We start from the raw sequence: 26,568 nt of genomic DNA on the forward strand, positions 1-26,568 counted from the left end.
ATGTTTAGTGTTGTTTTAACGTTGGATATATAAGGAACTTAGACAATATCATCAAAATTGATTCCGTTTCATGGTTGCTAAATTAGTGTTGATCAACATTTAACAATTGGCCTACTTTTGTTTGTAATTTAGCCGTTGAAATACAGGTGCTAACCCAACATGTTAGAATTGCCAGTGAAGAAAAGTAAAGTTACCTTCAGGTTTTAGGAACCTCTCTTGCCAATCCTAAGAACTGCTTCAATTTTAGAAAAAGAAACTCTTCTGATTATCTTTGACACGTTTTAAAGGATTAGGAAAAAGATCAAAAGCAGCTTACGGCCATACCTCTCTGGTTCCGCCCGATCTCGTCTGATCTCGGAAGCTAAGCAGAGCAGGGCCTGGTTAGTACCTGGATGGAAGACCGCCTGGGAATCCCAGGTGCCGTAAGCTTTTTCACTTCTCTCTCCGAAAGCCGCCCAGCGCCGCAGATTGTACACCTACACAATTGTAAAAAGTATTTCACATTGTAGAAGAGATGCAATAGGAAGAAGATGAAAGGTGGCTTACGTCCATACCATCGTCAGGCCATTTGAGGTGGCGGGGACTGCAATGGCCATCCACCGATTGGCTGGGACTCCTGGGCGGGTCTTCTCTAGTCCATCCAATTTTCGGCATAGGATGTCACAGCCTTCTTTGCATACCCTTATTTAACCCACACAAAGATGCCAACGGCAGGCGTGACATAATTTTTTGACGCATTATAAAGGATTAGGAAAAAGATAAAAAGCAGCTTACGGCCATACCTCTCTGGTTCCGCCCGATCTCGTCTGATCTCGGAAGCTAAGCAGAGCAGGGCCTGGTTAGTACCTGGATGGAAGACCGCCTGGGAATCCCAGGTGCCGTAAGCTTTTTCACTTCTCTCTGAAAGCCGCCGAGCGCCGCAGATTGTACACCTACAAATTACAAAAAGTATATCACATTGTCGAAGAGATGCATGTTTAGTGTTGTTTTAACGTTGGATATATAAGGAACTTAGACAATATCATCAAAATTGATTCCGTTTCATGGTTGCTAAATTAGTGTTGATCAACATTTAACAATTGGCCTACTTTTGTTTGTAATTTAGCCGTTGAAATACAGGTGCTAACCCAACATGTTAGAATTGCCAGTGAAGAAAAGTAAAGTTACCTTCAGGTTTTAGGAACCTCTCTTGCCAATCCTAAGAACTGCTTCAATTTTAGAAAAAGAAACTCTTCTGATTATCTTTGACACGTTTTAAAGGATTAGGAAAAAGATCAAAAGCAGCTTACGGCCATACCTCTCTGGTTCCGCCCGATCTCGTCTGATCTCGGAAGCTAAGCAGAGCAGGGCCTGGTTAGTACCTGGATGGAAGACCGCCTGGGAATCCCAGGTGCCGTAAGCTTTTTCACTTCTCTCTCCGAAAGCCGCCCAGCGCCGCAGATTGTACACCTACACAATTGTAAAAAGTATTTCACATTGTAGAAGAGATGCAATAGGAAGAAGATGAAAGGTGGCTTACGTCCATACCATCGTCAGGCCATTTGAGGTGGCGGGGACTGCAATGGCCATCCACCGATTGGCTGGGACTCCTGGGCGGGTCTTCTCTAGTCCATCCAATTTTCGGCATAGGATGTCACAGCCTGCTTTGCATACCCTTATTTAACCCACACAAAGATGCCAACGGCAGGCGTGACATAATTTTTTGACGCATTATAAAGGATTAGGAAAAAGATAAAAAGCAGCTTACGGCCATACCTCTCTGGTTCCGCCCGATCTCGTCTGATCTCGGAAGCTAAGCAGAGCAGGGCCTGATTAGTACCTGGATGGAAGACCGCCTGGGAATCCCAGGTGCCGTAAGCTTTTTCACTTCTCTCTGAAAGCCGCCGAGCGCCGCAGATTGTACACCTACAAATTACAAAAAGTACATCACATTGTCGAAGAGATGCATGTTTAGTGTTGTTTTAACGTTGGATATATAAGGAACTTAGACAATATCATCAAAATTGATTCCGTTTCATGGTTGCTAAATTAGTGTTGATCAACATTTAACAATTGGCATACTTTTGTTTGTAATTTAGCCGTTGAAATACAGGTGCTAACCCAACATGTTAGAATTGCCAGTGAAGAAAAGTAAAGTTACCTTCAGGTTTTAGGAACCTCTCTTGCCAATCCTAAGAACTGCTTCAATTTTAGAAAAAGAAACTTTTCTGATTATCTTTGACACGTTCTAAAGGATTAGGAAAAAGATATTAAAGCAGCTTACGGCCATACCTCTCTGGTTCCGCCCGATCTCGTCTGATCTCGGAAGCTAAGCAGAGCAGGGCCTGGTTAGTACCTGGATGGAAGACCGCCTGGGAATCCCAGGTGCCGTAAGCTTTTTCACTTCTCTCTCCGAAAGCCGCCCAGCGCCGCAGATTGTACACCTACACAATTGTAAAAAGTATTTCACATTGTAGAAGAGATGCAATAGGAAGAAGATGAAAGGTGGCTTACGTCCATACCATCGTCAGGCCATTTGAGGTGGCGGGGACTGCAATGGCCATCCACCGATTGGCTGGGACTCCTGGGCGGGTCTTCTCTAGTCCATCCAATTTTCGGCATAGGATGTCACAGCCTGCTTTGCATACCCTTATTTAACCCACACAAAGATGCCAACGGCAGGCGTGACATAATTTTTTGACGCATTATAAAGGATTAGGAAAAAGATAAAAAGCAGCTTACGGCCATACCTCTCTGGTTCCGCCCGATCTCGTCTGATCTCGGAAGCTAAGCAGAGCAGGGCCTGGTTAGTACCTGGATGGAAGACCGCCTGGGAATCCCAGGTGCCGTAAGCTTTTTCACTTCTCTCTGAAAGCCGCCGAGCGCCGCAGATTGTACACCTACAAATTACAAAAAGTATATCACATTGTCGAAGAGATGCATGTTTAGTGTTGTTTTAACGTTGGATATATAAGGAACTTAGACAATATCATCAAAATTGATTCCGTTTCATGGTTGCTAAATTAGTGTTGATCAACATTTAACAATTGGCCTACTTTTGTTTGTAATTTAGCCGTTGAAATACAGGTGCTAACCCAACATGTTAGAATTGCCAGTGAAGAAAAGTAAAGTTACCTTCAGGTTTTAGGAACCTCTCTTGCCAATCCTAAGAACTGCTTCAATTTTAGAAAAAGAAACTCTTCTGATTATCTTTGACACGTTTTAAAGGATTAGGAAAAAGATCAAAAGCAGCTTACGGCCATACCTCTCTGGTTCCGCCCGATCTCGTCTGATCTCGGAAGCTAAGCAGAGCAGGGCCTGGTTAGTACCTGGATGGAAGACCGCCTGGGAATCCCAGGTGCCGTAAGCTTTTTCACTTCTCTCTCCGAAAGCCGCCCAGCGCCGCAGATTGTACACCTACACAATTGTAAAAAGTATTTCACATTGTAGAAGAGATGCAATAGGAAGAAGATGAAAGGTGGCTTACGTCCATACCATCGTCAGGCCATTTGAGGTGGCGGGGACTGCAATGGCCATCCACCGATTGGCTGGGACTCCTGGGCGGGTCTTCTCTAGTCCATCCAATTTTCGGCATAGGATGTCACAGCCTTCTTTGCATACCCTTATTTAACCCACACAAAGATGCCAACGGCAGGCGTGACATAATTTTTTGACGCATTATAAAGGATTAGGAAAAAGATAAAAAGCAGCTTACGGCCATACCTCTCTGGTTCCGCCCGATCTCGTCTGATCTCGGAAGCTAAGCAGAGCAGGGCCTGGTTAGTACCTGGATGGAAGACCGCCTGGGAATCCCAGGTGCCGTAAGCTTTTTCACTTCTCTCTGAAAGCCGCCGAGCGCCGCAGATTGTACACCTACAAATTACAAAAAGTATATCACATTGTCGAAGAGATGCATGTTTAGTGTTGTTTTAACGTTGGATATATAAGGAACTTAGACAATATCATCAAAATTGATTCCGTTTCATGGTTGCTAAATTAGTGTTGATCAACATTTAACAATTGGCCTACTTTTGTTTGTAATTTAGCCGTTGAAATACAGGTGCTAACCCAACATGTTAGAATTGCCAGTGAAGAAAAGTAAAGTTACCTTCAGGTTTTAGGAACCTCTCTTGCCAATCCTAAGAACTGCTTCAATTTTAGAAAAAGAAACTCTTCTGATTATCTTTGACACGTTTTAAAGGATTAGGAAAAAGATCAAAAGCAGCTTACGGCCATACCTCTCTGGTTCCGCCCGATCTCGTCTGATCTCGGAAGCTAAGCAGAGCAGGGCCTGGTTAGTACCTGGATGGAAGACCGCCTGGGAATCCCAGGTGCCGTAAGCTTTTTCACTTCTCTCTCCGAAAGCCGCCCAGCGCCGCAGATTGTACACCTACACAATTGTAAAAAGTATTTCACATTGTAGAAGAGATGCAATAGGAAGAAGATGAAAGGTGGCTTACGTCCATACCATCGTCAAGCCATTTGAGGTGGCGGGGACTGCAATGGCCATCCACCGATTGGCTGGGACTCCTGGGCGGGTCTTCTCTAGTCCATCCAATTTTCGGCATAGGATGTCACAGCCTGCTTTGCATACCCTTATTTAACCCACACAAAGATGCCAACGGCAGGCGTGACATAATTTTTTGACGCATTATAAAGGATTAGGAAAAAGATAAAAAGCAGCTTACGGCCATACCTCTCTGGTTCCGCCCGATCTCGTCTGATCTCGGAAGCTAAGCAGAGCAGGGCCTGGTTAGTACCTGGATGGAAGACCGCCTGGGAATCCCAGGTGCCGTAAGCTTTTTCACTTCTCTCTGAAAGCCGCCGAGCGCCGCAGATTGTACACCTACAAATTACAAAAAGTATATCACATTGTCGAAGAGATGCATGTTTAGTGTTGTTTTAACGTTGGATATATAAGGAACTTAGACAATATCATCAAAATTGATTCCGTTTCATGGTTGCTAAATTAGTGTTGATCAACATTTAACAATTGGCCTACTTTTGTTTGTAATTTAGCCGTTGAAATACAGGTGCTAACCCAACATGTTAGAATTGCCAGTGAAGAAAAGTAAAGTTACCTTCAGGTTTTAGGAACCTCTCTTGCCAATCCTAAGAACTGCTTCAATTTTAGAAAAAGAAACTCTTCTGATTATCTTTGACACGTTCTAAAGGATTAGGAAAAAGATAAAAAGCAGCTTACGGCCATACCTCTCTGGTTCCGCCCGATCTCGTCTGATCTCGGAAGCTAAGCAGAGCAGGGCCTGGTTAGTACCTGGATGGAAGACCGCCTGGGAATCCCAGGTGCCGTAAGCTTTTTCACTTCTCTCTCTGAAAGCCGCCCAGCGCCGCAGATTGTACACCTACACAATTGTAAAAAGTATTTCACATTGTAGAAGAGATGCAATAGGAAGAAGATGAAAGGTGGCTTACGTCCATACCATCGTCAGGCCATTTGAGGTGGCGGGGACTGCAATGGCCATCCACCGATTGGCTGGGACTCCTGGGCGGGTCTTCTCTAGTCCATCCAATTTTCGGCATAGGATGTCACAGCCTTCTTTGCATACCCTTATTTAACCCACACAAAGATGCCAACGGCAGGCGTGACATAATTTTTTGACGCATTATAAAGGATTAGGAAAAAGATAAAAAGCAGCTTACGGCCATACCTCTCTGGTTCCGCCCGATCTCGTCTGATCTCGGAAGCTAAGCAGAGCAGGGCCTGGTTAGTACCTGGATGGAAGACCGCCTGGGAATCCCAGGTGCCGTAAGCTTTTTCACTTCTCTCTGAAAGCCGCCGAGCGCCGCAGATTGTACACCTACAAATTACAAAAAGTATATCACATTGTCGAAGAGATGCATGTTTAGTGTTGTTTTAACGTTGGATATATAAGGAACTTAGACAATATCATCAAAATTGATTCCGTTTCATGGTTGCTAAATTAGTGTTGATCAACATTTAACAATTGGCCTACTTTTGTTTGTAATTTAGCCGTTGAAATACAGGTGCTAACCCAACATGTTAGAATTGCCAGTGAAGAAAAGTAAAGTTACCTTCAGGTTTTAGGAACCTCTCTTGCCAATCCTAAGAACTGCTTCAATTTTAGAAAAAGAAACTCTTCTGATTATCTTTGACACGTTCTAAAGGATTAGGAAAAAGATAAAAAGCAGCTTACGGCCATACCTCTCTGGTTCCGCCCGATCTCGTCTGATCTCGGAAGCTAAGCAGAGCAGGGCCTGGTTAGTACCTGGATGGAAGACCGCCTGGGAATCCCAGGTGCCGTAAGCTTTTTCACTTCTCTCTCTGAAAGCCGCCCAGCGCCGCAGATTGTACACCTACACAATTGTAAAAAGTATTTCACATTGTAGAAGAGATGCAATAGGAAGAAGATGAAAGGTGGCTTACGTCCATACCATCGTCAGGCCATTTGAGGTGGCGGGGACTGCAATGGCCATCCACCGATTGGCTGGGACTCCTGGGCGGGTCTTCTCTAGTCCATCCAATTTTCGGCATAGGATGTCACAGCCTTCTTTGCATACCCTTATTTAACCCACACAAAGATGCCAACGGCAGGCGTGACATAATTTTTTGACGCATTATAAAGGATTAGGAAAAAGATAAAAAGCAGCTTACGGCCATACCTCTCTGGTTCCGCCCGATCTCGTCTGATCTCGGAAGCTAAGCAGAGCAGGGCCTGGTTAGTACCTGGATGGAAGACCGCCTGGGAATCCCAGGTGCCGTAAGCTTTTCACTTCTCTCTGAAAGCTGCCGAGCGCCGCAGATTGTACACCTACAAATTACAAAAAGTACATCACATTGTCGAAGAGATGCATGTTTAGTGTTGTTTTAACGTTGGATATATAAGGAACTTAGACAATATCATCAAAATTGATTCCGTTTGATGGTTGCTAAATTAGTGTTGATCAACATTTAACAATTGGCATACTTTTGTTTGTAATTTAGCCGTTGAAATACAGGTGCTAACCCAACATGTTAGAATTGCCAGTGAAGAAAAGTAAAGTTACCTTCAGGTTTTAGGAACCTCTCTTGCCAATCCTAAGAACTGCTTCAATTTTAGAAAAAGAAACTCTTCTGATTATCTTTGACACGTTCTAAAGGATTAGGAAAAAGATAAAAAGCAGCTTACGGCCATACCTCTCTGGTTCCGCCCGATCTCGTCTGATCTCGGAAGCTAAGCAGAGCAGGGCCTGGTTAGTACCTGGATGGAAGACCGCCTGGGAATCCCAGGTGCCGTAAGCTTTTTCACTTCTCTCTGAAAGCCGCCGAGCGCCGCAGATTGTACACCTACAAATTACAAAAAGTATATCACATTGTCGAAGAGATGCATGTTTAGTGTTGTTTTAACGTTGGATATATAAGGAACTTAGACAATATCATCAAAATTGATTCCGTTTCATGGTTGCTAAATTAGTGTTGATCAACATTTAACAATTGGCCTACTTTTGTTTGTAATTTAGCCGTTGAAATACAGGTGCTAACCCAACATGTTAGAATTGCCAGTGAAGAAAAGTAAAGTTACCTTCAGGTTTTAGGAACCTCTCTTGCCAATCCTAAGAACTGCTTCAATTTTAGAAAAAGAAACTCTTCTGATTATCTTTGACACGTTTTAAAGGATTAGGAAAAAGATCAAAAGCAGCTTACGGCCATACCTCTCTGGTTCCGCCCGATCTCGTCTGATCTCGGAAGCTAAGCAGAGCAGGGCCTGGTTAGTACCTGGATGGAAGACCGCCTGGGAATCCCAGGTGCCGTAAGCTTTTTCACTTCTCTCTCCGAAAGCCGCCCAGCGCCGCAGATTGTACACCTACACAATTGTAAAAAGTATTTCACATTGTAGAAGAGATGCAATAGGAAGAAGATGAAAGGTGGCTTACGTCCATACCATCGTCAGGCCATTTGAGGTGGCGGGGACTGCAATGGCCATCCACCGATTGGCTGGGACTCCTGGGCGGGTCTTCTCTAGTCCATCCAATTTTCGGCATAGGATGTCACAGCCTGCTTTGCATACCCTTATTTAACCCACACAAAGATGCCAACGGCAGGCGTGACATAATTTTTTGACGCATTATAAAGGATTAGGAAAAAGATAAAAAGCAGCTTACGGCCATACCTCTCTGGTTCCGCCCGATCTCGTCTGATCTCGGAAGCTAAGCAGAGCAGGGCCTGATTAGTACCTGGATGGAAGACCGCCTGGGAATCCCAGGTGCCGTAAGCTTTTTCACTTCTCTCTGAAAGCCGCCGAGCGCCGCAGATTGTACACCTACAAATTACAAAAAGTACATCACATTGTCGAAGAGATGCATGTTTAGTGTTGTTTTAACGTTGGATATATAAGGAACTTAGACAATATCATCAAAATTGATTCCGTTTCATGGTTGCTAAATTAGTGTTGATCAACATTTAACAATTGGCATACTTTTGTTTGTAATTTAGCCGTTGAAATACAGGTGCTAACCCAACATGTTAGAATTGCCAGTGAAGAAAAGTAAAGTTACCTTCAGGTTTTAGGAACCTCTCTTGCCAATCCTAAGAACTGCTTCAATTTTAGAAAAAGAAACTTTTCTGATTATCTTTGACACGTTCTAAAGGATTAGGAAAAAGATATTAAAGCAGCTTACGGCCATACCTCTCTGGTTCCGCCCGATCTCGTCTGATCTCGGAAGCTAAGCAGAGCAGGGCCTGGTTAGTACCTGGATGGAAGACCGCCTGGGAATCCCAGGTGCCGTAAGCTTTTTCACTTCTCTCTCCGAAAGCCGCCCAGCGCCGCAGATTGTACACCTACACAATTGTAAAAAGTATTTCACATTGTAGAAGAGATGCAATAGGAAGAAGATGAAAGGTGGCTTACGTCCATACCATCGTCAGGCCATTTGAGGTGGCGGGGACTGCAATGGCCATCCACCGATTGGCTGGGACTCCTGGGCGGGTCTTCTCTAGTCCATCCAATTTTCGGCATAGGATGTCACAGCCTGCTTTGCATACCCTTATTTAACCCACACAAAGATGCCAACGGCAGGCGTGACATAATTTTTTGACGCATTATAAAGGATTAGGAAAAAGATAAAAAGCAGCTTACGGCCATACCTCTCTGGTTCCGCCCGATCTCGTCTGATCTCGGAAGCTAAGCAGAGCAGGGCCTGGTTAGTACCTGGATGGAAGACCGCCTGGGAATCCCAGGTGCCGTAAGCTTTTTCACTTCTCTCTGAAAGCCGCCGAGCGCCGCAGATTGTACACCTACAAATTACAAAAAGTATATCACATTGTCGAAGAGATGCATGTTTAGTGTTGTTTTAACGTTGGATATATAAGGAACTTAGACAATATCATCAAAATTGATTCCGTTTCATGGTTGCTAAATTAGTGTTGATCAACATTTAACAATTGGCCTACTTTTGTTTGTAATTTAGCCGTTGAAATACAGGTGCTAACCCAACATGTTAGAATTGCCAGTGAAGAAAAGTAAAGTTACCTTCAGGTTTTAGGAACCTCTCTTGCCAATCCTAAGAACTGCTTCAATTTTAGAAAAAGAAACTCTTCTGATTATCTTTGACACGTTTTAAAGGATTAGGAAAAAGATCAAAAGCAGCTTACGGCCATACCTCTCTGGTTCCGCCCGATCTCGTCTGATCTCGGAAGCTAAGCAGAGCAGGGCCTGGTTAGTACCTGGATGGAAGACCGCCTGGGAATCCCAGGTGCCGTAAGCTTTTTCACTTCTCTCTCCGAAAGCCGCCCAGCGCCGCAGATTGTACACCTACACAATTGTAAAAAGTATTTCACATTGTAGAAGAGATGCAATAGGAAGAAGATGAAAGGTGGCTTACGTCCATACCATCGTCAGGCCATTTGAGGTGGCGGGGACTGCAATGGCCATCCACCGATTGGCTGGGACTCCTGGGCGGGTCTTCTCTAGTCCATCCAATTTTCGGCATAGGATGTCACAGCCTTCTTTGCATACCCTTATTTAACCCACACAAAGATGCCAACGGCAGGCGTGACATAATTTTTTGACGCATTATAAAGGATTAGGAAAAAGATAAAAAGCAGCTTACGGCCATACCTCTCTGGTTCCGCCCGATCTCGTCTGATCTCGGAAGCTAAGCAGAGCAGGGCCTGGTTAGTACCTGGATGGAAGACCGCCTGGGAATCCCAGGTGCCGTAAGCTTTTTCACTTCTCTCTGAAAGCCGCCGAGCGCCGCAGATTGTACACCTACAAATTACAAAAAGTATATCACATTGTCGAAGAGATGCATGTTTAGTGTTGTTTTAACGTTGGATATATAAGGAACTTAGACAATATCATCAAAATTGATTCCGTTTCATGGTTGCTAAATTAGTGTTGATCAACATTTAACAATTGGCCTACTTTTGTTTGTAATTTAGCCGTTGAAATACAGGTGCTAACCCAACATGTTAGAATTGCCAGTGAAGAAAAGTAAAGTTACCTTCAGGTTTTAGGAACCTCTCTTGCCAATCCTAAGAACTGCTTCAATTTTAGAAAAAGAAACTCTTCTGATTATCTTTGACACGTTTTAAAGGATTAGGAAAAAGATCAAAAGCAGCTTACGGCCATACCTCTCTGGTTCCGCCCGATCTCGTCTGATCTCGGAAGCTAAGCAGAGCAGGGCCTGGTTAGTACCTGGATGGAAGACCGCCTGGGAATCCCAGGTGCCGTAAGCTTTTTCACTTCTCTCTCCGAAAGCCGCCCAGCGCCGCAGATTGTACACCTACACAATTGTAAAAAGTATTTCACATTGTAGAAGAGATGCAATAGGAAGAAGATGAAAGGTGGCTTACGTCCATACCATCGTCAAGCCATTTGAGGTGGCGGGGACTGCAATGGCCATCCACCGATTGGCTGGGACTCCTGGGCGGGTCTTCTCTAGTCCATCCAATTTTCGGCATAGGATGTCACAGCCTGCTTTGCATACCCTTATTTAACCCACACAAAGATGCCAACGGCAGGCGTGACATAATTTTTTGACGCATTATAAAGGATTAGGAAAAAGATAAAAAGCAGCTTACGGCCATACCTCTCTGGTTCCGCCCGATCTCGTCTGATCTCGGAAGCTAAGCAGAGCAGGGCCTGGTTAGTACCTGGATGGAAGACCGCCTGGGAATCCCAGGTGCCGTAAGCTTTTTCACTTCTCTCTGAAAGCCGCCGAGCGCCGCAGATTGTACACCTACAAATTACAAAAAGTATATCACATTGTCGAAGAGATGCATGTTTAGTGTTGTTTTAACGTTGGATATATAAGGAACTTAGACAATATCATCAAAATTGATTCCGTTTCATGGTTGCTAAATTAGTGTTGATCAACATTTAACAATTGGCCTACTTTTGTTTGTAATTTAGCCGTTGAAATACAGGTGCTAACCCAACATGTTAGAATTGCCAGTGAAGAAAAGTAAAGTTACCTTCAGGTTTTAGGAACCTCTCTTGCCAATCCTAAGAACTGCTTCAATTTTAGAAAAAGAAACTCTTCTGATTATCTTTGACACGTTCTAAAGGATTAGGAAAAAGATAAAAAGCAGCTTACGGCCATACCTCTCTGGTTCCGCCCGATCTCGTCTGATCTCGGAAGCTAAGCAGAGCAGGGCCTGGTTAGTACCTGGATGGAAGACCGCCTGGGAATCCCAGGTGCCGTAAGCTTTTTCACTTCTCTCTCTGAAAGCCGCCCAGCGCCGCAGATTGTACACCTACACAATTGTAAAAAGTATTTCACATTGTAGAAGAGATGCAATAGGAAGAAGATGAAAGGTGGCTTACGTCCATACCATCGTCAGGCCATTTGAGGTGGCGGGGACTGCAATGGCCATCCACCGATTGGCTGGGACTCCTGGGCGGGTCTTCTCTAGTCCATCCAATTTTCGGCATAGGATGTCACAGCCTTCTTTGCATACCCTTATTTAACCCACACAAAGATGCCAACGGCAGGCGTGACATAATTTTTTGACGCATTATAAAGGATTAGGAAAAAGATAAAAAGCAGCTTACGGCCATACCTCTCTGGTTCCGCCCGATCTCGTCTGATCTCGGAAGCTAAGCAGAGCAGGGCCTGGTTAGTACCTGGATGGAAGACCGCCTGGGAATCCCAGGTGCCGTAAGCTTTTTCACTTCTCTCTGAAAGCCGCCGAGCGCCGCAGATTGTACACCTACAAATTACAAAAAGTATATCACATTGTCGAAGAGATGCATGTTTAGTGTTGTTTTAACGTTGGATATATAAGGAACTTAGACAATATCATCAAAATTGATTCCGTTTCATGGTTGCTAAATTAGTGTTGATCAACATTTAACAATTGGCCTACTTTTGTTTGTAATTTAGCCGTTGAAATACAGGTGCTAACCCAACATGTTAGAATTGCCAGTGAAGAAAAGTAAAGTTACCTTCAGGTTTTAGGAACCTCTCTTGCCAATCCTAAGAACTGCTTCAATTTTAGAAAAAGAAACTCTTCTGATTATCTTTGACACGTTCTAAAGGATTAGGAAAAAGATAAAAAGCAGCTTACGGCCATACCTCTCTGGTTCCGCCCGATCTCGTCTGATCTCGGAAGCTAAGCAGAGCAGGGCCTGGTTAGTACCTGGATGGAAGACCGCCTGGGAATCCCAGGTGCCGTAAGCTTTTTCACTTCTCTCTCTGAAAGCCGCCCAGCGCCGCAGATTGTACACCTACACAATTGTAAAAAGTATTTCACATTGTAGAAGAGATGCAATAGGAAGAAGATGAAAGGTGGCTTACGTCCATACCATCGTCAGGCCATTTGAGGTGGCGGGGACTGCAATGGCCATCCACCGATTGGCTGGGACTCCTGGGCGGGTCTTCTCTAGTCCATCCAATTTTCGGCATAGGATGTCACAGCCTTCTTTGCATACCCTTATTTAACCCACACAAAGATGCCAACGGCAGGCGTGACATAATTTTTTGACGCATTATAAAGGATTAGGAAAAAGATAAAAAGCAGCTTACGGCCATACCTCTCTGGTTCCGCCCGATCTCGTCTGATCTCGGAAGCTAAGCAGAGCAGGGCCTGGTTAGTACCTGGATGGAAGACCGCCTGGGAATCCCAGGTGCCGTAAGCTTTTCACTTCTCTCTGAAAGCTGCCGAGCGCCGCAGATTGTACACCTACAAATTACAAAAAGTACATCACATTGTCGAAGAGATGCATGTTTAGTGTTGTTTTAACGTTGGATATATAAGGAACTTAGACAATATCATCAAAATTGATTCCGTTTGATGGTTGCTAAATTAGTGTTGATCAACATTTAACAATTGGCATACTTTTGTTTGTAATTTAGCCGTTGAAATACAGGTGCTAACCCAACATGTTAGAATTGCCAGTGAAGAAAAGTAAAGTTACCTTCAGGTTTTAGGAACCTCTCTTGCCAATCCTAAGAACTGCTTCAATTTTAGAAAAAGAAACTCTTCTGATTATCTTTGACACGTTCTAAAGGATTAGGAAAAAGATAAAAAGCAGCTTACGGCCATACCTCTCTGGTTCCGCCCGATCTCGTCTGATCTCGGAAGCTAAGCAGAGCAGGGCCTGGTTAGTACCTGGATGGAAGACCGCCTGGGAATCCCAGGTGCCGTAAGCTTTTTCACTTCTCTCTGAAAGCCGCCGAGCGCCGCAGATTGTACACCTACAAATTACAAAAAGTATATCACATTGTCGAAGAGATGCATGTTTAGTGTTGTTTTAACGTTGGATATATAAGGAACTTAGACAATATCATCAAAATTGATTCCGTTTCATGGTTGCTAAATTAGTGTTGATCAACATTTAACAATTGGCCTACTTTTGTTTGTAATTTAGCCGTTGAAATACAGGTGCTAACCCAACATGTTAGAATTGCCAGTGAAGAAAAGTAAAGTTACCTTCAGGTTTTAGGAACCTCTCTTGCCAATCCTAAGAACTGCTTCAATTTTAGAAAAAGAAACTCTTCTGATTATCTTTGACACGTTTTAAAGGATTAGGAAAAAGATAAAAAGCAGCTTACGGCCATACCTCTCTGGTTCCGCCCGATCTCGTCTGATCTCGGAAGCTAAGCAGAGCAGGGCCTGGTTAGTACCTGGATGGAAGACCGCCTGGGAATCCCAGGTGCCGTAAGCTTTTTCACTTCTCTCTGAAAGCTGCCGAGCGCCGCAGATTGTACACCTACAAATTACAAAAAGTACATCACATTGTCGAAGAGATGCATGTTTAGTGTTGTTTTAACGTTGGATATATAAGGAACTTAGACAATATCATCAAAATTGATTCCGTTTCATGGTTGCTAAATTAGTGTTGATCAACATTTAACAATTGGCATACTTTTGTTTGTAATTTAGCCGTTGAAATACAGGTGCTAACCCAACATGTTAGAATTGCCAGTGAAGAAAAGTAAAGTTACCTTCAGGTTTTAGGAACCTCTCTTGCCAATCCTAAGAACTGCTTCAATTTTAGAAAAAGAAACTTTTCTGATTATCTTTGACACGTTCTAAAGGATTAGGAAAAAGATATTAAAGCAGCTTACGGCCATACCTCTCTGGTTCCGCCCGATCTCGTCTGATCTCGGAAGCTAAGCAGATCAGGGCCTGGTTAGTACCTGGATGGAAGACCGCCTGGGAATCCCAGGTGCCGTAAGCTTTTTCACTTCTCTCTCCGAAAGCCGCCCAGCGCCGCAGATTGTACACCTACACAATTGTAAAAAGTATTTCACATTGTAGAAGAGATGCAATAGGAAGAAGATGAAAGGTGGCTTACGTCCATACCATCGTCAGGCCATTTGAGGTGGCGGGGACTGCAATGGCCATCCACCGATTGGCTGGGACTCCTGGGCGGGTCTTCTCTAGTCCATCCAATTTTCGGCATAGGATGTCACAGCCTTCTTTGCATACCCTTATTTAACCCACACAAAGATGCCAACGGCAGGCGTGACATAATTTTTTGACGCATTATAAAGGATTAGGAAAAAGATAAAAAGCAGCTTACGGCCATACCTCTCTGGTTCCGCCCGATCTCGTCTGATCTCGGAAGCTAAGCAGAGCAGGGCCTGGTTAGTACCTGGATGGAAGACCGCCTGGGAATCCCAGGTGCCGTAAGCTTTTTCACTTCTCTCTGAAAGCCGCCGAGCGCCGCAGATTGTACACCTACAAATTACAAAAAGTATATCACATTGTCGAAGAGATGCATGTTTAGTGTTGTTTTAACGTTGGATATATAAGGAACTTAGACAATATCATCAAACTTGATTCCGTTTCATGGTTGCTAAATTAGTGTTGATCAACATTTAACAATTGGCCTACTTTTGTTTGTAATTTAGCCGTTGAAATACAGGTGCTAACCCAACATGTTAGAATTGCCAGTGAAGAAAAGTAAAGTTACCTTCAGGTTTTAGGAACCTCTCTTGCCAATCCTAAGAACTGCTTCAATTTTAGAAAAAGAAACTCTTCTGATTATCTTTGACACGTTCTAAAGGATTAGGAAAAAGATAAAAAGCAGCTTACGGCCATACCTCTCTGGTTCCGCCCGATCTCGTCTGATCTCGGAAGCTAAGCAGAGCAGGGCCTGGTTAGTACCTGGATGGAAGACCGCCTGGGAATCCCAGGTGCAGTAAGCTTTTTCACTTCTCTCTCCGAAAGCCGCCCAGCGCCGCAGATTGTACACCTACACAATTGTAAAAAGTATTTCACATTGTAGAAGAGATGCAATAGGAAGAAGATGAAAGGTGGCTTACGTCCATACCATCGTCAGGCCATTTGAGGTGGCGGGGACTGCAATGGCCATCCACCGATTGGCTGGGACTCCTGGGCGGGTCTTCTCTAGTCCATCCAATTTTCGGCATAGGATGTCACAGCCTTCTTTGCATACCCTTATTTAACCCACACAAAGATGCCAACGGCAGGCGTGACATAATTTTTTGACGCATTATAAAGGATTAGGAAAAAGATAAAAAGCAGCTTACGGCCATACCTCTCTGGTTCCGCCCGATCTCGTCTGATCTCGGAAGCTAAGCAGAGCAGGGCCTGGTTAGTACCTGGATGGAAGACCGCCTGGGAATCCCAGGTGCCGTAAGCTTTTTCACTTCTCTCTGAAAGCCGCCGAGCGCCGCAGATTGTACACCTACAAATTACAAAAAGTATATCACATTGTCGAAGAGATGCATGTTTAGTGTTGTTTTAACGTTGGATATATAAGGAACTTAGACAATATCATCAAAATTGATTCCGTTTCATGGTTGCTAAATTAGTGTTGATCAACATTTAACAATTGGCATACTTTTGTTTGTAATTTAGCCGTTGAAATACAGGTGCTAACCCAACATGTTAGAATTGCCAGTGAAGAAAAGTAAAGTTACCTTCAGGTTTTAGGAACCTCTCTTGCCAATCCTAAGAACTGCTTCAATTTTAGAAAAAGAAACTTTTCTGATTATCTTTGACACGTTCTAAAGGATTAGGAAAAAGATATTAAAGCAGCTTACGGCCATACCTCTCTGGTTCCGCCCGATCTCGTCTGATCTCGGAAGCTAAGCAGAGCAGGGCCTGGTTAGTACCTGGATGGAAGACCGCCTGGGAATCCCAGGTGCCGTAAGCTTTTTCACTTCTCTCTCCGAAAGCCGCCCAGCGCCGCAGATTGTACACCTACACAATTGTAAAAAGTATTTCACATTGTAGAAGAGATGCAATAGGAAGAAGATGAAAGGTGGCTTACGTCCATACCATCGTCAGGCCATTTGAGGTGGCGGGGACTGCAATGGCCATCCACCGATTGGCTGGGACTCCTGGGCGGGTCTTCTCTAGTCCATCCAATTTTCGGTATAGGATGTCACAGCCTTCTTTGCATACCCTTATTTAACCCACACAAAGATGCCAACGGCAGGCGTGACATAATTTTTTGACGCATTATAAAGGATTAGGAAAAAGATAAAAAGCAGCATACGGCCATACCTCTCTGGTTCCGCCCGATCTCGTCTGATCTCGGAAGCTAAGCAGAGCAGGGCCTGGTTAGTACCTGGATGGAAGACCGCCTGGGAATCCCAGGTGCCGTAAGCTTTTTCACTTCTCTCTCCGAAAGCCGCCCAGCGCCGCAGATTGTACACCTACACAATTGTAAAAAGTATTTCACATTGTAGAAGAGATGCAATAGGAAGAAGATGAAAGGTGGCTTACGTCCATACCATCGTCAGGCCATTTGAGGTGGCGGGGACTGCAATGGCCATCCACCGATTGGCTGGGACTCCTGGGCGGGTCTTCTCTAGTCCATCCAATTTTCGGCATAGGATGTCACAGCCTTCTTTGCATACCCTTATTTAACCCACACAAAGATGCCAACGGCAGGCGTGACATAATTTTTTGACGCATTATAAAGGATTAGGAAAAAGATAAAAAGCAGCTTACGGCCATACCTCTCTGGTTCCGCCCGATCTCGTCTGATCTCGGAAGCTAAGCAGAGCAGGGCCTGGTTAGTACCTGGATGGAAGACCGCCTGGGAATCCCAGGTGCCGTAAGCTTTTTCACTTCTCTCTGAAAGCCGCCGAGCGCCGCAGATTGTACACCTACAAATTACAAAAAGTATATCACATTGTCGAAGAGATGCATGTTTAGTGTTGTTTTAACGTTGGATATATAAGGAACTTAGACAATATCATCAAACTTGATTCCGTTTCATGGTTGCTAAATTAGTGTTGATCAACATTTAACAATTGGCCTACTTTTGTTTGTAATTTAGCCGTTGAAATACAGGTGCTAACCCAACATGTTAGAATTGCCAGTGAAGAAAAGTAAAGTTACCTTCAGGTTTTAGGAACCTCTCTTGCCAATCCTAAGAACTGCTTCAATTTTAGAAAAAGAAACTCTTCTGATTATCTTTGACACGTTCTAAAGGATTAGGAAAAAGATAAAAAGCAGCTTACGGCCATACCTCTCTGGTTCCGCCCGATCTCGTCTGATCTCGGAAGCTAAGCAGAGCAGGGCCTGGTTAGTACCTGGATGGAAGACCGCCTGGGAATCCCAGGTGCCGTAAGCTTTTTCACTTCTCTCTCCGAAAGCCGCCCAGCGCCGCAGATTGTACACCTACACAATTGTAAAAAGTATTTCACATTGTAGAAGAGATGCAATAGGAAGAAGATGAAAGGTGGCTTACGTCCATACCATCGTCAGGCCATTTGAGGTGGCGGGGACTGCAATGGCCATCCACCGATTGGCTGGGACTCCTGGGCGGGTCTTCTCTAGTCCATCCAATTTTCGGCATAGGATGTCACAGCCTTCTTTGCATACCCTTATTTAACCCACACAAAGATGCCAACGGCAGGCGTGACATAATTTTTTGACGCATTATAAAGGATTAGGAAAAAGATAAAAAGCAGCTTACGGCCATACCTCTCTGGTTCCGCCCGATCTCGTCTGATCTCGGAAGCTAAGCAGAGCAGGGCCTGGTTAGTACCTGGATGGAAGACCGCCTGGGAATCCCAGGTGCCGTAAGCTTTTTCACTTCTCTCTGAAAGCCGCCGAGCGCCGCAGATTGTACACCTACAAATTACAAAAAGTATATCACATTGTCGAAGAGATGCATGTTTAGTGTTGTTTTAACGTTGGATATATAAGGAACTTAGACAATATCATCAAACTTGATTCCGTTTCATGGTTGCTAAATTAGTGTTGATCAACATTTAACAATTGGCCTACTTTTGTTTGTAATTTAGCCGTTGAAATACAGGTGCTAACCCAACATGTTAGAATTGCCAGTGAAGAAAAGTAAAGTTACCTTCAGGTTTTAGGAACCTCTCTTGCCAATCCTAAGAACTGCTTCAATTTTAGAAAAAGAAACTCTTCTGATTATCTTTGACACGTTCTAAAGGATTAGGAAAAAGATAAAAAGCAGCTTACGGCCATACCTCTCTGGTTCCGCCCGATCTCGTCTGATCTCGGAAGCTAAGCAGAGCAGGGCCTGGTTAGTACCTGGATGGAAGACCGCCTGGGAATCCCAGGTGCCGTAAGCTTTTTCACTTCTCTCTCCGAAAGCCGCCCAGCGCCGCAGATTGTACACCTACACAATTGTAAAAAGTATTTCACATTGTAGAAGAGATGCAATAGGAAGAAGATGAAAGGTGGCTTACGTCCATACCATCGTCAGGCCATTTGAGGTGGCGGGGACTGCAATGGCCATCCACCGATTGGCTGGGACTCCTGGGCGGGTCTTCTCTAGTCCATCCAATTTTCGGCATAGGATGTCACAGCCTTCTTTGCATACCCTTATTTAACCCACACAAAGATGCCAACGGCAGGCGTGACATAATTTTTTGACGCATTATAAAGGATTAGGAAAAAGATAAAAAGCAGCTTACGGCCATACCTCTCTGGTTCCGCCCGATCTCGTCTGATCTCGGAAGCTAAGCAGAGCAGGGCCTGGTTAGTACCTGGATGGAAGACCGCCTGGGAATCCCAGGTGCCGTAAGCTTTTTCACTTCTCTCTGAAAGCCGCCGAGCGCCGCAGATTGTACACCTACAAATTACAAAAAGTATATCACATTGTCGAAGAGATGCATGTTTAGTGTTGTTTTAACGTTGGATATATAAGGAACTTAGACAATATCATCAAAATTGATTCCGTTTCATGGTTGCTAAATTAGTGTTGATCAACATTTAACAATTGGCATACTTTTGTTTGTAATTTAGCCGTTGAAATACAGGTGCTAACCCAACATGTTAGAATTGCCAGTGAAGAAAAGTAAAGTTACCTTCAGGTTTTAGGAACCTCTCTTGCCAATCCTAAGAACTGCTTCAATTTTAGAAAAAGAAACTTTTCTGATTATCTTTGACACGTTCTAAAGGATTAGGAAAAAGATATTAAAGCAGCTTACGGCCATACCTCTCTGGTTCCGCCCGATCTCGTCTGATCTCGGAAGCTAAGCAGAGCAGGGCCTGGTTAGTACCTGGATGGAAGACCGCCTGGGAATCCCAGGTGCCGTAAGCTTTTTCACTTCTCTCTCCGAAAGCCGCCCAGCGCCGCAGATTGTACACCTACACAATTGTAAAAAGTATTTCACATTGTAGAAGAGATGCAATAGGAAGAAGATGAAAGGTGGCTTACGTCCATACCATCGTCAGGCCATTTGAGGTGGCGGGGACTGCAATGGCCATCCACCGATTGGCTGGGACTCCTGGGCGGGTCTTCTCTAGTCCATCCAATTTTCGGTATAGGATGTCACAGCCTTCTTTGCATACCCTTATTTAACCCACACAAAGATGCCAACGGCAGGCGTGACATAATTTTTTGACGCATTATAAAGGATTAGGAAAAAGATAAAAAGCAGCATACGGCCATACCTCTCTGGTTCCGCCCGATCTCGTCTGATCTCGGAAGCTAAGCAGAGCAGGGCCTGGTTAGTACCTGGATGGAAGACCGCCTGGGAATCCCAGGTGCCGTAAGCTTTTTCACTTCTCTCTCCGAAAGCCGCCCAGCGCCGCAGATTGTACACCTACACAATTGTAAAAAGTATTTCACATTGTAGAAGAGATGCAATAGGAAGAAGATGAAAGGTGGCTTACGTCCATACCATCGTCAGGCCATTTGAGGTGGCGGGGACTGCAATGGCCATCCACCGATTGGCTGGGACTCCTGGGCGGGTCTTCTCTAGTCCATCCAATTTTCGGCATAGGATGTCACAGCCTTCTTTGCATACCCTTATTTAACCCACACAAAGATGCCAACGGCAGGCGTGACATAATTTTTTGACGCATTATAAAGGATTAGGAAAAAGATAAAAAGCAGCTTACGACCATACCTCTCTGGTTCCGCCCGATCTCGTCTGATCTCGGAAGCTAAGCAGAGCAGGGCCTGGTTAGTACCTGGATGGAAGACCGCCTGGGAATCCCAGGTGCCGTAAGCTTTTTCACTTCTCTCTCTGAAAGCCGCCCAGCGCCGCAGATTGTACACCTACACAATTGTAAAAAGTATTTCACATTGTAGAAGAGATGCAATAGGAAGAAGATGAAAGGTGGCTTACGTCCATACCATCGTCAGGCCATTTGAGGTGGCGGGGACTGCAATGGCCATCCACCGATTGGCTGGGACTCCTGGGCGGGTCTTCTCTAGTCCATCCAATTTTCGGCATAGGATGTCACAGCCTTCTTTGCATACCCTTATTTAACCCACACAAAGATGCCAACGGCAGGCGTGACATAATTTTTTGACGCATTATAAAGGATTAGGAAAAAGATAAAAAGCAGCTTACGGCCATACCTCTCTGGTTCCGCCCGATCTCGTCTGATCTCGGAAGCTAAGCAGAGCAGGGCCTGGTTAGTACCTGGATGGAAGACCGCCTGGGAATCCCAGGTGCCGTAAGCTTTTTCACTTCTCTCTGAAAGCCGCCGAGCGCCGCAGATTGTACACCTACAAATTACAAAAAGTATATCACATTGTCGAAGAGATGCATGTTTAGTGTTGTTTTAACGTTGGATATATAAGGAACTTAGACAATATCATCAAACTTGATTCCGTTTCATGGTTGCTAAATTAGTGTTGATCAACATTTAACAATTGGCCTACTTTTGTTTGTAATTTAGCCGTTGAAATACAGGTGCTAACCCAACATGTTAGAATTGCCAGTGAAGAAAAGTAAAGTTACCTTCAGGTTTTAGGAACCTCTCTTGCCAATCCTAAGAACTGCTTCAATTTTAGAAAAAGAAACTCTTCTGATTATCTTTGACACGTTCTAAAGGATTAGGAAAAAGATAAAAAGCAGCTTACGGCCATACCTCTCTGGTTCCGCCCGATCTCGTCTGATCTCGGAAGCTAAGCAGAGCAGGGCCTGGTTAGTACCTGGATGGAAGACCGCCTGGGAATCCCAGGTGCCGTAAGCTTTTTCACTTCTCTCTCCGAAAGCCGCCCAGCGCCGCAGATTGTACACCTACACAATTGTAAAAAGTATTTCACATTGTAGAAGAGATGCAATAGGAAGAAGATGAAAGGTGGCTTACGTCCATACCATCGTCAGGCCATTTGAGGTGGCGGGGACTGCAATGGCCATCCACCGATTGGCTGGGACTCCTGGGCGGGTCTTCTCTAGTCCATCCAATTTTCGGCATAGGATGTCACAGCCTTCTTTGCATACCCTTATTTAACCCACACAAAGATGCCAACGGCAGGCGTGACATAATTTTTTGACGCATTATAAAGGATTAGGAAAAAGATAAAAAGCAGCTTACGGCCATACCTCTCTGGTTCCGCCCGATCTCGTCTGATCTCGGAAGCTAAGCAGAGCAGGGCCTGGTTAGTACCTGGATGGAAGACCGCCTGGGAATCCCAGGTGCCGTAAGCTTTTTCACTTCTCTCTGAAAGCCGCCGAGCGCCGCAGATTGTACACCTACAAATTACAAAAAGTATATCACATTGTCGAAGAGATGCATGTTTAGTGTTGTTTTAACGTTGGATATATAAGGAACTTAGACAATATCATCAAACTTGATTCCGTTTCATGGTTGCTAAATTAGTGTTGATCAACATTTAACAATTGGCCTACTTTTGTTTGTAATTTAGCCGTTGAAATACAGGTGCTAACCCAACATGTTAGAATTGCCAGTGAAGAAAAGTAAAGTTACCTTCAGGTTTTAGGAACCTCTCTTGCCAATCCTAAGAACTGCTTCAATTTTAGAAAAAGAAACTCTTCTGATTATCTTTGACACGTTCTAAAGGATTAGGAAAAAGATAAAAAGCAGCTTACGGCCATACCTCTCTGGTTCCGCCCGATCTCGTCTGATCTCGGAAGCTAAGCAGAGCAGGGCCTGGTTAGTACCTGGATGGAAGACCGCCTGGGAATCCCAGGTGCCGTAAGCTTTTTCACTTCTCTCTCCGAAAGCCGCCCAGCGCCGCAGATTGTACACCTACACAATTGTAAAAAGTATTTCACATTGTAGAAGAGATGCAATAGGAAGAAGATGAAAGGTGGCTTACGTCCATACCATCGTCAGGCCATTTGAGGTGGCGGGGACTGCAATGGCCATCCACCGATTGGCTGGGACTCCTGGGCGGGTCTTCTCTAGTCCATCCAATTTTCGGCATAGGATGTCACAGCCTTCTTTGCATACCCTTATTTAACCCACACAAAGATGCCAACGGCAGGCGTGACATAATTTTTTGACGCATTATAAAGGATTAGGAAAAAGATAAAAAGCAGCTTACGGCCATACCTCTCTGGTTCCGCCCGATCTCGTCTGATCTCGGAAGCTAAGCAGAGCAGGGCCTGGTTAGTACCTGGATGGAAGACCGCCTGGGAATCCCAGGTGCCGTAAGCTTTTTCACTTCTCTCTGAAAGCCGCCGAGCGCCGCAGATTGTACACCTACAAATTACAAAAAGTATATCACATTGTCGAAGAGATGCATGTTTAGTGTTGTTTTAACGTTGGATATATAAGGAACTTAGACAATATCATCAAAATTGATTCCGTTTCATGGTTGCTAAATTAGTGTTGATCAACATTTAACAATTGGCCTACTTTTGTTTGTAATTTAGCCGTTGAAATACAGGTGCTAACCCAACATGTTAGAATTGCCAGTGAAGAAAAGTAAAGTTACCTTCAGGTTTTAGGAACCTCTCTTGCCAATCCTAAGAACTGCTTCAATTTTAGAAAAAGAAACTCTTCTGATTATCTTTGACACGTTCTAAAGGATTAGGAAAAAGATAAAAAGCAGCTTACGGCCATACCTCTCTGGTTCCGCCCGATCTCGTCTGATCTCGGAAGCTAAGCAGAGCAGGGCCTGGTTAGTACCTGGATGGAAGACCGCCTGGGAATCCCAGGTGCCGTAAGCTTTTTCACTTCTCTCTCCGAAAGCCGCCCAGCGCCGCAGATTGTACACCTACACAATTGTAAAAAGTATTTCACATTGTAGAAGAGATGCAATAGGAAGAAGATGAAAGGTGGCTTACGTCCATACCATCGTCAGGCCATTTGAGGTGGCGGGGACTGCAATGGCCATCCACCGATTGGCTGGGACTCCTGGGCGGGTCTTCTCTAGTCCATCCAATTTTCGGCATAGGATGTCACAGCCTTCTTTGCATACCCTTATTTAACCCACACAAAGATGCCAACGGCAGGCGTGACATAATTTTTTGACGCATTATAAAGGATTAGGAAAAAGATAAAAAGCAGCTTACGACCATACCTCTCTGGTTCCGCCCGATCTCGTCTGATCTCGGAAGCTAAGCAGAGCAGGGCCTGGTTAGTACCTGGATGGAAGACCGCCTGGGAATCCCAGGTGCCGTAAGCTTTTTCACTTCTCTCTCTGAAAGCCGCCCAGCGCCGCAGATTGTACACCTACACAATTGTAAAAAGTATTTCACATTGTAGAAGAGATGCAATAGGAAGAAGATGAAAGGTGGCTTACGTCCATACCATCGTCAGGCCATTTGAGGTGGCGGGGACTGCAATGGCCATCCACCGATTGGCTGGGACTCCTGGGCGGGTCTTCTCTAGTCCATCCAATTTTCGGCATAGGATGTCACAGCCTTCTTTGCATACCCTTATTTAACCCACACAAAGATGCCAACGGCAGGCGTGACATAATTTTTTGACGCATTATAAAGGATTAGGAAAAAGATAAAAAGCAGCTTACGGCCATACCTCTCTGGTTCCGCCCGATCTCGTCTGATCTCGGAAGCTAAGCAGAGCAGGGCCTGGTTAGTACCTGGATGGAAGACCGCCTGGGAATCCCAGGTGCCGTAAGCTTTTTCACTTCTCTCTGAAAGCCGCCGAGCGCCGCAGATTGTACACCTACAAATTACAAAAAGTATATCACATTGTCGAAGAGATGCATGTTTAGTGTTGTTTTAACGTTGGATATATAAGGAACTTAGACAATATCATCAAAATTGATTCCGTTTCATGGTTGCTAAATTAGTGTTGATCAACATTTAACAATTGGCCTACTTTTGTTTGTAATTTAGCCGTTGAAATACAGGTGCTAACCCAACATGTTAGAATTGCCAGTGAAGAAAAGTAAAGTTACCTTCAGGTTTTAGGAACCTCTCTTGCCAATCCTAAGAACTGCTTCAATTTTAGAAAAAGAAACTCTTCTGATTATCTTTGACACGTTTTAAAGGATTAGGAAAAAGATAAAAAGCAGCTTACGACCATACCTCTCTGGTTCCGCCCGATCTCATCTGATCTCGGAAGCTAAGCAGAGCAGGGCCTGGTTAGTACCTGGATGGAAGACCGCCTGGGAATCCCAGGTGCCGTAAGCTTTTTCACTTCTCTCTGAAAGCCGCCGAGCGCCGCAGATTGTACACCTACAAATTACAAAAAGTATATCACATTGTCGAAGAGATGCATGTTTAGTGTTGTTTTAACGTTGGATATATAAGGAACTTAGACAATATCATCAAAATTGATTCCGTTTCATGGTTGCTAAATTAGTGTTGATCAACATTTAACAATTGGCATACTTTTGTTTGTAATTTAGCCGTTGAAATACAGGTGCTAACCCAACATGTTAGAATTGCCAGTGAAGAAAAGTAAAGTTACCTTCAGGTTTTAGGAACCTCTCTTGCCAATCCTAAGAACTGCTTCAATTTTAGAAAAAGAAACTTTTCTGATTATCTTTGACACGTTCTAAAGGATTAGGAAAAAGATATTAAAGCAGCTTACGGCCATACCTCTCTGGTTCCGCCCGATCTCGTCTGATCTCGGAAGCTAAGCAGAGCAGGGCCTGGTTAGTACCTGGATGGAAGACCGCCTGGGAATCCCAGGTGCCGTAAGCTTTTTCACTTCTCTCTCCGAAAGCCGCCCAGCGCCGCAGATTGTACACCTACACAATTGTAAAAAGTATTTCACATTGTAGAAGAGATGCAATAGGAAGAAGATGAAAGGTGGCTTACGTCCATACCATCGTCAGGCCATTTGAGGTGGCGGGGACTGCAATGGCCATCCACCGATTGGCTGGGACTCCTGGGCGGGTCTTCTCTAGTCCATCCAATTTTCGGCATAGGATGTCACAGCCTTCTTTGCATACCCTTATTTAACCCACACAAAGATGCCAACGGCAGGCGTGACATAATTTTTTGACGCATTATAAAGGATTAGGAAAAAGATAAAAAGCAGCTTACGGCCATACCTCTCTGGTTCCGCCCGATCTCGTCTGATCTCGGAAGCTAAGCAGAGCAGGGCCTGGTTAGTACCTGGATGGAAGACCGCCTGGGAATCCCAGGTGCCGTAAGCTTTTTCACTTCTCTCTGAAAGCCGCCGAGCGCCGCAGATTGTACACCTACAAATTACAAAAAGTATATCACATTGTCGAAGAGATGCATGTTTAGTGTTGTTTTAACGTTGGATATATAAGGAACTTAGACAATATCATCAAAATTGATTCCGTTTCATGGTTGCTAAATTAGTGTTGATCAACATTTAACAATTGGCCTACTTTTGTTTGTAATTTAGCCGTTGAAATACAGGTGCTAACCCAACATGTTAGAATTGCCAGTTAAGAAAAGTAAAGTTACCTTCAGGTTTTAGGAACCTCTCTTGCCAATCCTAAGAACTGCTTCAATTTTAGAAAAAGAAACTCTTCTGATTATCTTTGACACGTTTTAAAGGATTAG

The 26,568-nt window shown here is 44.4% G+C and overlaps 54 non-coding genes across 54 annotated transcripts; all 54 read left to right on the forward strand.

Moving 5' to 3' along the window:
• Positions 1-310: 310 nt before the first annotated feature.
• Positions 311-429, forward strand: LOC134118110 (5S ribosomal RNA). The gene has a single exon (XR_009949667.1). It is a non-coding gene; the product is annotated as a 5S ribosomal RNA (ribosomal RNA).
• Positions 430-768: 339 nt separating this feature from the next.
• On the forward strand, positions 769-887 carry LOC134118111 (5S ribosomal RNA). Its single transcript, XR_009949668.1, has one exon. It is a non-coding gene; the product is annotated as a 5S ribosomal RNA (ribosomal RNA).
• Positions 888-1,283: 396 nt separating this feature from the next.
• On the forward strand, positions 1,284-1,402 carry LOC134118112 (5S ribosomal RNA). The gene has a single exon (XR_009949669.1). It is a non-coding gene; the product is annotated as a 5S ribosomal RNA (ribosomal RNA).
• Positions 1,403-1,741: 339 nt separating this feature from the next.
• On the forward strand, positions 1,742-1,860 carry LOC134118643 (5S ribosomal RNA). Its single transcript, XR_009950203.1, has one exon. It is a non-coding gene; the product is annotated as a 5S ribosomal RNA (ribosomal RNA).
• Positions 1,861-2,257: 397 nt separating this feature from the next.
• Positions 2,258-2,376, forward strand: LOC134118113 (5S ribosomal RNA). The gene has a single exon (XR_009949670.1). It is a non-coding gene; the product is annotated as a 5S ribosomal RNA (ribosomal RNA).
• Positions 2,377-2,715: 339 nt separating this feature from the next.
• LOC134118114 (5S ribosomal RNA) lies at positions 2,716-2,834 on the forward strand. The gene has a single exon (XR_009949671.1). It is a non-coding gene; the product is annotated as a 5S ribosomal RNA (ribosomal RNA).
• A 396-nt stretch (positions 2,835-3,230) lies between these two features.
• LOC134118115 (5S ribosomal RNA) lies at positions 3,231-3,349 on the forward strand. The gene has a single exon (XR_009949672.1). It is a non-coding gene; the product is annotated as a 5S ribosomal RNA (ribosomal RNA).
• A 339-nt stretch (positions 3,350-3,688) lies between these two features.
• LOC134118117 (5S ribosomal RNA) lies at positions 3,689-3,807 on the forward strand. The gene has a single exon (XR_009949674.1). It is a non-coding gene; the product is annotated as a 5S ribosomal RNA (ribosomal RNA).
• Positions 3,808-4,203: 396 nt separating this feature from the next.
• LOC134118118 (5S ribosomal RNA) lies at positions 4,204-4,322 on the forward strand. Its single transcript, XR_009949675.1, has one exon. It is a non-coding gene; the product is annotated as a 5S ribosomal RNA (ribosomal RNA).
• A 339-nt stretch (positions 4,323-4,661) lies between these two features.
• Positions 4,662-4,780, forward strand: LOC134118119 (5S ribosomal RNA). Its single transcript, XR_009949676.1, has one exon. It is a non-coding gene; the product is annotated as a 5S ribosomal RNA (ribosomal RNA).
• Positions 4,781-5,176: 396 nt separating this feature from the next.
• Positions 5,177-5,295, forward strand: LOC134118120 (5S ribosomal RNA). The gene has a single exon (XR_009949677.1). It is a non-coding gene; the product is annotated as a 5S ribosomal RNA (ribosomal RNA).
• A 339-nt stretch (positions 5,296-5,634) lies between these two features.
• Positions 5,635-5,753, forward strand: LOC134118121 (5S ribosomal RNA). The gene has a single exon (XR_009949678.1). It is a non-coding gene; the product is annotated as a 5S ribosomal RNA (ribosomal RNA).
• A 396-nt stretch (positions 5,754-6,149) lies between these two features.
• Positions 6,150-6,268, forward strand: LOC134118122 (5S ribosomal RNA). Its single transcript, XR_009949679.1, has one exon. It is a non-coding gene; the product is annotated as a 5S ribosomal RNA (ribosomal RNA).
• Positions 6,269-6,607: 339 nt separating this feature from the next.
• On the forward strand, positions 6,608-6,726 carry LOC134118123 (5S ribosomal RNA). Its single transcript, XR_009949680.1, has one exon. It is a non-coding gene; the product is annotated as a 5S ribosomal RNA (ribosomal RNA).
• Positions 6,727-7,121: 395 nt separating this feature from the next.
• Positions 7,122-7,240, forward strand: LOC134118124 (5S ribosomal RNA). The gene has a single exon (XR_009949681.1). It is a non-coding gene; the product is annotated as a 5S ribosomal RNA (ribosomal RNA).
• A 396-nt stretch (positions 7,241-7,636) lies between these two features.
• LOC134118125 (5S ribosomal RNA) lies at positions 7,637-7,755 on the forward strand. The gene has a single exon (XR_009949682.1). It is a non-coding gene; the product is annotated as a 5S ribosomal RNA (ribosomal RNA).
• A 339-nt stretch (positions 7,756-8,094) lies between these two features.
• On the forward strand, positions 8,095-8,213 carry LOC134118644 (5S ribosomal RNA). The gene has a single exon (XR_009950204.1). It is a non-coding gene; the product is annotated as a 5S ribosomal RNA (ribosomal RNA).
• A 397-nt stretch (positions 8,214-8,610) lies between these two features.
• On the forward strand, positions 8,611-8,729 carry LOC134118126 (5S ribosomal RNA). Its single transcript, XR_009949683.1, has one exon. It is a non-coding gene; the product is annotated as a 5S ribosomal RNA (ribosomal RNA).
• A 339-nt stretch (positions 8,730-9,068) lies between these two features.
• On the forward strand, positions 9,069-9,187 carry LOC134118128 (5S ribosomal RNA). The gene has a single exon (XR_009949685.1). It is a non-coding gene; the product is annotated as a 5S ribosomal RNA (ribosomal RNA).
• Positions 9,188-9,583: 396 nt separating this feature from the next.
• On the forward strand, positions 9,584-9,702 carry LOC134118129 (5S ribosomal RNA). Its single transcript, XR_009949686.1, has one exon. It is a non-coding gene; the product is annotated as a 5S ribosomal RNA (ribosomal RNA).
• Positions 9,703-10,041: 339 nt separating this feature from the next.
• Positions 10,042-10,160, forward strand: LOC134118130 (5S ribosomal RNA). The gene has a single exon (XR_009949687.1). It is a non-coding gene; the product is annotated as a 5S ribosomal RNA (ribosomal RNA).
• Positions 10,161-10,556: 396 nt separating this feature from the next.
• Positions 10,557-10,675, forward strand: LOC134118131 (5S ribosomal RNA). The gene has a single exon (XR_009949688.1). It is a non-coding gene; the product is annotated as a 5S ribosomal RNA (ribosomal RNA).
• Positions 10,676-11,014: 339 nt separating this feature from the next.
• LOC134118132 (5S ribosomal RNA) lies at positions 11,015-11,133 on the forward strand. The gene has a single exon (XR_009949689.1). It is a non-coding gene; the product is annotated as a 5S ribosomal RNA (ribosomal RNA).
• A 396-nt stretch (positions 11,134-11,529) lies between these two features.
• On the forward strand, positions 11,530-11,648 carry LOC134118133 (5S ribosomal RNA). Its single transcript, XR_009949690.1, has one exon. It is a non-coding gene; the product is annotated as a 5S ribosomal RNA (ribosomal RNA).
• A 339-nt stretch (positions 11,649-11,987) lies between these two features.
• LOC134118134 (5S ribosomal RNA) lies at positions 11,988-12,106 on the forward strand. The gene has a single exon (XR_009949691.1). It is a non-coding gene; the product is annotated as a 5S ribosomal RNA (ribosomal RNA).
• A 396-nt stretch (positions 12,107-12,502) lies between these two features.
• On the forward strand, positions 12,503-12,621 carry LOC134118135 (5S ribosomal RNA). The gene has a single exon (XR_009949692.1). It is a non-coding gene; the product is annotated as a 5S ribosomal RNA (ribosomal RNA).
• Positions 12,622-12,960: 339 nt separating this feature from the next.
• LOC134118136 (5S ribosomal RNA) lies at positions 12,961-13,079 on the forward strand. Its single transcript, XR_009949693.1, has one exon. It is a non-coding gene; the product is annotated as a 5S ribosomal RNA (ribosomal RNA).
• A 395-nt stretch (positions 13,080-13,474) lies between these two features.
• On the forward strand, positions 13,475-13,593 carry LOC134118137 (5S ribosomal RNA). The gene has a single exon (XR_009949694.1). It is a non-coding gene; the product is annotated as a 5S ribosomal RNA (ribosomal RNA).
• A 396-nt stretch (positions 13,594-13,989) lies between these two features.
• Positions 13,990-14,108, forward strand: LOC134118139 (5S ribosomal RNA). The gene has a single exon (XR_009949696.1). It is a non-coding gene; the product is annotated as a 5S ribosomal RNA (ribosomal RNA).
• Positions 14,109-14,505: 397 nt separating this feature from the next.
• LOC134119048 (5S ribosomal RNA) lies at positions 14,506-14,624 on the forward strand. Its single transcript, XR_009950609.1, has one exon. It is a non-coding gene; the product is annotated as a 5S ribosomal RNA (ribosomal RNA).
• Positions 14,625-14,963: 339 nt separating this feature from the next.
• On the forward strand, positions 14,964-15,082 carry LOC134118140 (5S ribosomal RNA). Its single transcript, XR_009949697.1, has one exon. It is a non-coding gene; the product is annotated as a 5S ribosomal RNA (ribosomal RNA).
• A 396-nt stretch (positions 15,083-15,478) lies between these two features.
• Positions 15,479-15,597, forward strand: LOC134119060 (5S ribosomal RNA). The gene has a single exon (XR_009950621.1). It is a non-coding gene; the product is annotated as a 5S ribosomal RNA (ribosomal RNA).
• Positions 15,598-15,936: 339 nt separating this feature from the next.
• LOC134118141 (5S ribosomal RNA) lies at positions 15,937-16,055 on the forward strand. Its single transcript, XR_009949698.1, has one exon. It is a non-coding gene; the product is annotated as a 5S ribosomal RNA (ribosomal RNA).
• A 397-nt stretch (positions 16,056-16,452) lies between these two features.
• Positions 16,453-16,571, forward strand: LOC134118142 (5S ribosomal RNA). The gene has a single exon (XR_009949699.1). It is a non-coding gene; the product is annotated as a 5S ribosomal RNA (ribosomal RNA).
• A 339-nt stretch (positions 16,572-16,910) lies between these two features.
• LOC134118822 (5S ribosomal RNA) lies at positions 16,911-17,029 on the forward strand. The gene has a single exon (XR_009950383.1). It is a non-coding gene; the product is annotated as a 5S ribosomal RNA (ribosomal RNA).
• A 339-nt stretch (positions 17,030-17,368) lies between these two features.
• On the forward strand, positions 17,369-17,487 carry LOC134118143 (5S ribosomal RNA). The gene has a single exon (XR_009949700.1). It is a non-coding gene; the product is annotated as a 5S ribosomal RNA (ribosomal RNA).
• Positions 17,488-17,883: 396 nt separating this feature from the next.
• On the forward strand, positions 17,884-18,002 carry LOC134118144 (5S ribosomal RNA). Its single transcript, XR_009949701.1, has one exon. It is a non-coding gene; the product is annotated as a 5S ribosomal RNA (ribosomal RNA).
• Positions 18,003-18,341: 339 nt separating this feature from the next.
• LOC134118145 (5S ribosomal RNA) lies at positions 18,342-18,460 on the forward strand. Its single transcript, XR_009949702.1, has one exon. It is a non-coding gene; the product is annotated as a 5S ribosomal RNA (ribosomal RNA).
• A 396-nt stretch (positions 18,461-18,856) lies between these two features.
• On the forward strand, positions 18,857-18,975 carry LOC134118146 (5S ribosomal RNA). The gene has a single exon (XR_009949703.1). It is a non-coding gene; the product is annotated as a 5S ribosomal RNA (ribosomal RNA).
• A 339-nt stretch (positions 18,976-19,314) lies between these two features.
• LOC134118147 (5S ribosomal RNA) lies at positions 19,315-19,433 on the forward strand. The gene has a single exon (XR_009949704.1). It is a non-coding gene; the product is annotated as a 5S ribosomal RNA (ribosomal RNA).
• A 397-nt stretch (positions 19,434-19,830) lies between these two features.
• On the forward strand, positions 19,831-19,949 carry LOC134118148 (5S ribosomal RNA). The gene has a single exon (XR_009949705.1). It is a non-coding gene; the product is annotated as a 5S ribosomal RNA (ribosomal RNA).
• Positions 19,950-20,288: 339 nt separating this feature from the next.
• Positions 20,289-20,407, forward strand: LOC134118823 (5S ribosomal RNA). The gene has a single exon (XR_009950384.1). It is a non-coding gene; the product is annotated as a 5S ribosomal RNA (ribosomal RNA).
• Positions 20,408-20,746: 339 nt separating this feature from the next.
• LOC134118830 (5S ribosomal RNA) lies at positions 20,747-20,865 on the forward strand. The gene has a single exon (XR_009950391.1). It is a non-coding gene; the product is annotated as a 5S ribosomal RNA (ribosomal RNA).
• Positions 20,866-21,204: 339 nt separating this feature from the next.
• Positions 21,205-21,323, forward strand: LOC134118150 (5S ribosomal RNA). The gene has a single exon (XR_009949707.1). It is a non-coding gene; the product is annotated as a 5S ribosomal RNA (ribosomal RNA).
• Positions 21,324-21,719: 396 nt separating this feature from the next.
• Positions 21,720-21,838, forward strand: LOC134118151 (5S ribosomal RNA). The gene has a single exon (XR_009949708.1). It is a non-coding gene; the product is annotated as a 5S ribosomal RNA (ribosomal RNA).
• A 339-nt stretch (positions 21,839-22,177) lies between these two features.
• Positions 22,178-22,296, forward strand: LOC134118152 (5S ribosomal RNA). The gene has a single exon (XR_009949709.1). It is a non-coding gene; the product is annotated as a 5S ribosomal RNA (ribosomal RNA).
• Positions 22,297-22,692: 396 nt separating this feature from the next.
• On the forward strand, positions 22,693-22,811 carry LOC134118153 (5S ribosomal RNA). The gene has a single exon (XR_009949710.1). It is a non-coding gene; the product is annotated as a 5S ribosomal RNA (ribosomal RNA).
• Positions 22,812-23,150: 339 nt separating this feature from the next.
• LOC134118154 (5S ribosomal RNA) lies at positions 23,151-23,269 on the forward strand. The gene has a single exon (XR_009949711.1). It is a non-coding gene; the product is annotated as a 5S ribosomal RNA (ribosomal RNA).
• Positions 23,270-23,665: 396 nt separating this feature from the next.
• Positions 23,666-23,784, forward strand: LOC134118155 (5S ribosomal RNA). Its single transcript, XR_009949712.1, has one exon. It is a non-coding gene; the product is annotated as a 5S ribosomal RNA (ribosomal RNA).
• A 339-nt stretch (positions 23,785-24,123) lies between these two features.
• LOC134118831 (5S ribosomal RNA) lies at positions 24,124-24,242 on the forward strand. The gene has a single exon (XR_009950392.1). It is a non-coding gene; the product is annotated as a 5S ribosomal RNA (ribosomal RNA).
• Positions 24,243-24,581: 339 nt separating this feature from the next.
• On the forward strand, positions 24,582-24,700 carry LOC134118156 (5S ribosomal RNA). Its single transcript, XR_009949713.1, has one exon. It is a non-coding gene; the product is annotated as a 5S ribosomal RNA (ribosomal RNA).
• Positions 24,701-25,096: 396 nt separating this feature from the next.
• On the forward strand, positions 25,097-25,215 carry LOC134118707 (5S ribosomal RNA). The gene has a single exon (XR_009950268.1). It is a non-coding gene; the product is annotated as a 5S ribosomal RNA (ribosomal RNA).
• Positions 25,216-25,612: 397 nt separating this feature from the next.
• Positions 25,613-25,731, forward strand: LOC134118157 (5S ribosomal RNA). Its single transcript, XR_009949714.1, has one exon. It is a non-coding gene; the product is annotated as a 5S ribosomal RNA (ribosomal RNA).
• A 339-nt stretch (positions 25,732-26,070) lies between these two features.
• On the forward strand, positions 26,071-26,189 carry LOC134118158 (5S ribosomal RNA). Its single transcript, XR_009949715.1, has one exon. It is a non-coding gene; the product is annotated as a 5S ribosomal RNA (ribosomal RNA).
• Positions 26,190-26,568: the final 379 nt, after the last annotated feature.

Source organism: Pungitius pungitius, unplaced genomic scaffold (assembly GCF_949316345.1).
Source record: "Pungitius pungitius unplaced genomic scaffold, fPunPun2.1 scaffold_24, whole genome shotgun sequence".
NCBI classification, from domain to species: Eukaryota; Metazoa; Chordata; class Actinopteri; order Perciformes; family Gasterosteidae; genus Pungitius; species Pungitius pungitius.